The sequence below is a fragment of the Gekko japonicus genome, unplaced genomic scaffold, assembly GCF_001447785.1.
Source record: "Gekko japonicus isolate JY-2015 unplaced genomic scaffold, Gekko_japonicus_V1.1 scaffold2272, whole genome shotgun sequence".
NCBI classification, from domain to species: domain Eukaryota; kingdom Metazoa; phylum Chordata; class Lepidosauria; order Squamata; family Gekkonidae; genus Gekko; species Gekko japonicus.
The window spans coordinates 84,381-90,350 of NW_015169245.1; positions in this window are offsets into that span (position 1 = coordinate 84,381).

The window sequence follows — 5,970 nt, forward strand, 5'->3', positions numbered from 1 at the left end:
GCACAGTCAGTAGAGCGATGGGGGGGCAATTCGTTAGCTTCATCTTCGCCAAACACTTTCGCCAAGTCTCTATACTCTCGAGGCAAAGAAGCTAACTCTTCCGGCTGCAAAGCGCCGCAGGGGAACTGTGCGGTCGGCTGGTCCCCCCACGAGTCCAACCAGCAGTGATCTACACATTTAGCCGACACAAATTTGACAACCCCTTCTTCCCACAAGATGTAAGGGTCATGGGTAAACAACCAGGGACTCCCCAGTACTAAGTCAAACTGCGATTTAGGGGTAACAATGAAGGATCTGGATTCCCAATGATCGCCAGCCCCCAACCGCAAAGCCATAGTCTCGTGTGTACAAGGTTCCATGGGTGCCCCATCCATTTGGGTAAAAATGATGGGAGACTTCAAGGGGACTATCCCCGCTTCCAGTGCCAATAACACTCTAGGGCTGATGAGATCCCTCCCACACCCAGAATCAATCAACGCTCTCACCCTAACGTGGGTCCCCAGGAGCGGATTCATTAACGAGACAGTCACGAAAAACAGGGAAGGGGTTTCTCTCACCACCTTGGGCGCAGAGCTAGAATGGCCGTGTCGTTTTGCGCCTCTCACAACAGGCCGTTGTCGTTTTCCGCCGTTTCAGCCACCACCTCCTCTTCTGACTCGGCAGCAGACGGTTCGATTCCCTCCAGGCCTTGGGCCGCCTGCAGAGCTTTGGAGAAACGCGGTTTAGCCATCCCCTTCTTCCCCGTCAGCGGTGTCTTCGGGCTTGGAGTAGGCGGCTTGTCTTTTACCTGACGGCTGCCACAATCCACAGCGAAATGCCCCTTCTCCCCGCACTTGAGACAGAGCCCCATCTTCATACGTAGTTCTCGTGCCGATTCCGACAGGCGTTGAGTCTTGGGTCTGGAGGCACTGGCAGCGGCGGGTCTGTTGGTCGTAGCAGCCAAGTCGAGTTTGATGGTGGTGAGCCGATCCTCTGCATTTTCAGCTTCCTGGGTCCAGGCCATCAGGGAGACAGGATTGACAGTCTTCAGAACCGTTTCTCGGATGTCTGCGTTGAGTCCCAATCGATACATCTCAGCCAATATATGATCAGGGTAGTCTCGGAGCTTTGCTGCCTGCTTGTGGAATTCCAGTGTGTACTCGCGAACCGACTTCTTATTCTGGCGGTAGGTGCGGAGAAACGCTTTAGCTCTTTGGCTCGCGTTGACATCTTCAAACCTCGCCCGCAGCGCCCACATGAATGCTCGCAAATTCAAAAGTTCCGGACCGCGGTCATTGTGCAGTCCAACATACCATGTGGCGGCGTCTCCTTTTAGTCTTGCCGAGATGACATCAATAAGACCAGCTTCATTTCGGAACAGGTGTCGGCTCTCTTCTACGAATTTATGCACTCTCACCGTGAAGAAAGCGAGTTCATCTGGGTTGCCGTCAAAGGTAGCCTCCAGTAGATCTTTGGGTCTGGGCCATGGAGGCCGTACCAACGGTCCCAGCTGACCCGGAACTCCCCTGAGAGGGAGACCCGGACCAACCGGTGGCCCCGCTGGCATTGGCCTCATCGGTGGCGGCAGACCCGGCACCGGCGGACCCCCCGGCATCGGCTGTTGCACAGGCCCTTGCTGAGGCGGTCCCGCCGGCGGCTGGACAGGCACCTGCGGCGCGGGAACTCCCGGTACTTGCAGCGGAGGTCCCGTCGGCGGCTGAGCAGGCACCTGCGGTGCGGGAACTCCCGGTGCAGGGACAACTTGTTGCTGCGCGGCGTGTGCGTCAAGGAAATTAGCCATTCTAACGTCCATCATTCCCGGCAGAGCTTCCATTACATCCTGGAATGTCCTCAACAAGTCCCTCACCGAGTATTCCAGTTCTGCCAGTCGTTCCCCGGTGGTTTCCTCCGGGATGGGGTCCCGAGGTCGATAGTCCGGGGGTGGGTCATAGTCCTCTTCCGTTTGGAAGGCTCCGGTGCCCTCCTCATCCTCTGCGTGGCCTCGCGGCCCCGATGGCTCGAACATCCACTCCTCGAGGTCTTGCTTGGAACTCCCCTTCTCCGAGGTAGTCCCCGGCTCCGGGAACAATCCCTTGTCAAACAGACTCTCACGTAATCCGCTCCCCCGACGGGAGTACACCTCTCGGGTGCCCTGAGTGTTGTACATAGTCCAGTCATCCTGCTGTTGAGTCTTCCGCGGACCCCAGTGCGAAGGGGTCGGAGGCGGCCAAGACAGATGTGCAGGCAGGCGGGGAATCGTTCCCCCCACGGCACCCTCCACCGAGGCTGCAGTCGTGAACACCAAAGGAGCGGAGGTATGTGGGACCGATCCTGAGTCCCCCTCCGTGTTAAGTAGGTTTCCCTCAGTTCCGCTCATGATCTTGCCAGATTCGGAACGATAGGAGAAAGAGAGTTCTAACAATATGTTGGATCCCCAAGCATCGAGAATAAATCCACGTTTTCAAGAAAAGCAAAATTTATTTCAAAGCGTTGAAGACATACTCAAACACGTTCTTTGTTAGAACTGGGGATACACAGTTAGGTCAAGCATAATAAAGGAAATTCAAACAGATACAGATCCAATGAATAGCATTCCCGCTGGCGGGCTAATGAAACGGTTGCGCGCCCAGTCCATGGGAACCAGGCAGAACATCAGACAAAACACAGGTGCAGTACTCATGAGAAAAGCAATAGGCAAGCATTACAGCATCTTCTCCCCCACACATCCACCAGTAGTTATCTTAGGCATTCCAGCACAGAAGCAGGATAGTATAAACAAGCCGGGTGCAACAGGGTAAGGATATGTACACAGAGGTCACAGAAAACAGAATGGCAGCTTGCTGACAGTAGCTCACAAAGTAGATTTTTTGCTCACAGGACTCCACAACTTACAGGGAGCATCGATGAAGAGTCTTTACGCGTCTTACTATACTTTGAAAGAAATCTCACTCAGTGTCTAAAGATGAGGACTTTTCTGCCTTCTCGATGGGCGGCTGTTCTGAGTGGGAGAGGAGGTTGCCACAATGGAGGACAGTTTTAAAACATCACCTCATCAGGTGAACAGTGGCTAAGCAGGGTGGCAAGGAGCCACCCCACAAGTCACAGCAGGAGATTCTGACCTCATGAGAATAGGGCTTCTTGGAAGAGGCCCAAGTTCCTTGAGAGAGCATGCACAACTTGTCATGCTCTCTTTAAAGGGGCTGGGCCAGTGTCTGGTGAGGAGGCAGCCAACTGCCCATTCCAGACAGCACACGATGGTAGTCAGCAGAATATCAGTGACTCCAGGGTGGATGGTGGTCGTAGGGGCAACTCCCCCTTTTGACCTGAGGCCATGAGGGAAGCAAGGCCCCAAAACCAGTTGAGAATGGAGCAAGGGGGAGAATGAGGATGCCCCCCAACACAGAGATTTGTGGATGCCCCCAAACATACCACCCCCACTTGACACACTCAGATTTTCTTTCCTAAATGAGCATCTGCTCAGAAAACTAGATCCTGTATGCTGGATTATGAGCCTCTTGGCTCGAAGAAGAAGAAAAAAAGTACTGTTTAGAAATTTATATGCACATGTAGCTGTGGCCCAGTGACGCATTCTCAAGTGTCAGGTCATGCAGGGGAATGTGATGTCTACAGTTTGTCCGAGATGGAAGTCTGATACAATTAGTTCATCCAGATCGTTATCATGCATGTGGGCTTGGAGTTGTACTGGTGCCATAAAGAGCAGAGGCGAACAGATGCAACGATGGAAACCAGCCAAATTAATAATGGAAGCGAATGCTTGTTTAGCTGAAGTTTCTTCTCTGTGGTACCTTCTCCACTGGGAAGGAGCCGCACTATATACAAAAGACTCAGTCATTATGCCAGCAACGTCTCTGCTGGGTAAACAGTTCTAACGAGAACATTTGTCCAGAGAGACAATAACAACAGGGGGGGAGGGAAGAAAACCTCAACACCTGGATGAGTTGCGTTACACAGATTGTGGAAAAATGATCTAAGAAAACAGCCATAGAAACGTTAACCCACTGGGTAGCACATTGCAGTGCTGGAGCAGGATTCTTACGTAATCCTATTTAGGAATAATGAACGATTTTGGCTGCCTCTCTAGAGGAAGCTGTGCTCCTCAGACTGCTTTGCAACATGAGATGCAGGAAATCATCAATCAGGTGTATGAGACGTGGTCTGTGCACAGTTCCATCCAGATGAGATGCTACATATACATAAGGAATATTCCCACTGGAAGAAATGGGACCCAAACAGCTCAAATGCTTCAAATCTCTCTTGGTTTCTCTCTCGCTCTCTTTTTAGAAATTCACTTCTCAGAAGAGACAAATATGATAAAAACCCCAAAACCTATTTTACAAGAATCACGGTTTGATTTGATTCCTGCTATGTAATGTAAGACTTGTCAACAGAGGATGAGGCAGGACTTAATTTGGCCAATGCTTGGTTCTGGAATCCCAGCTAAATCATGGACTGTGCAGGGTAATCTTAAATTACAGTACCCCTGAGCTCATGCAAAGTGCCATTGCTTCATTGCTCAGGAAAAACAATTCCCACTTACTTAAGAACGAACAGCAGGGCTTTCCTGAAAAGACAACAAAGCTTCCTGTGAGGTTTGAGTGACAACACATCTGTTCTAAGAAATGTCCCCCGAATAGTGGTATTGCAGCCCAGTCCTCACAAGAAGCCATAGTACCTGCTCCGGAACCACTGGATCATGGCACTGATTCATAAAGAGAACTCAGAATAGCAGGATTTTTTTAATAAAGAAGCTGCTGAAAATTAAAACACCCATATAGTTCTATAAAGAGCAGACGCATGTAAGAAATGTACTGCAGAAATAATACTGTGGCATACTGAAACTGCTTCCCATGGATCTTTACAGACAGTTTGGTGTAGTGGTTAGAAGTGCGGATGCTAATCTGGGAGAACCGGGTTTGATTCCCCACTCCTCCACATGCAGCTACTGGTGTGACCTTGGGTCAGTCACAAGTTCTTTCAGAGCTGCTCTCTCACGAGCAGTCCTTGAAGGAGCTCTCTCAGCCCCACCTACCTCACAGGATGTCTGTTGTGGGGAGGGGAAGGGAAAGGAGATTGTAAACCGCTTTGAGACTCCTGTGGGTAGTGAAGGGTGAGGTATAAATCCAATCTCTCCTCTTTTTCTTTGAATCCACAAGGGGGCATGTGGGCTGAGGCTGAAAGTATGAGATGGGCCTAAGGCCATTCTGTGAGTCTGTGGTAGAGAAGAGGCTTGAACTTTCAGGACTAATTATCTGGAGATGGTGAAACCCATCCTTGTGAGGGGCACACAACACCCCCCCCCACCCAGGAAATAGTTCAGGTATGAAGATGCCTTAAGATAGCATCAGAAGATCAGCCATCACAGCAAATTAAAGAGTTTGGTTGTGGGTCATTATTATGTAATGATCCTTTCTGTACCAGCCCTAGGTGTTCTATAGTCCAGCACCCCATTTACAACAGCGGCCAGCCCAAAACCATAGAGAGCTTGAAAGTAGGCCACATTGGCAGGAACTCTTCTTTGTTCCCCATTATCCAATATTCAGATATGAAGCATCTCGTAAACATTCTCCTTTATTTCCATTCATTCACTACTGCTTCTTTAGCTGGGATGTTAGTGATGTCTACATTTCCCCAGTTCACTTTGGCATATGGAAGCTGTCTGAGTACTTGTGACACCTAGTGGCTGAATGAAACTTGGGAGAAAATGAAGGAAGATGAAACAGTGAGGGAGGGAGAGGAAATGAAGGAAAATCTTTAATAAGGAATCTATTTGCCAGGGCTATGCTATTATTAAACAAAGATTTCTCGACATCGAAAGGCAAGAACTTACGGAACGCGCAGCCAGCAGATGCTCCCCAAGTAGGTTGGGGACTTTTGACATGGGCTCTACTGCGAAGTATCTGTCAAGTTTAACAGCCCCACATCATCGCAGAGCATACATGCTTGCACGCTTTAATGTTCTGCCATCAGAGG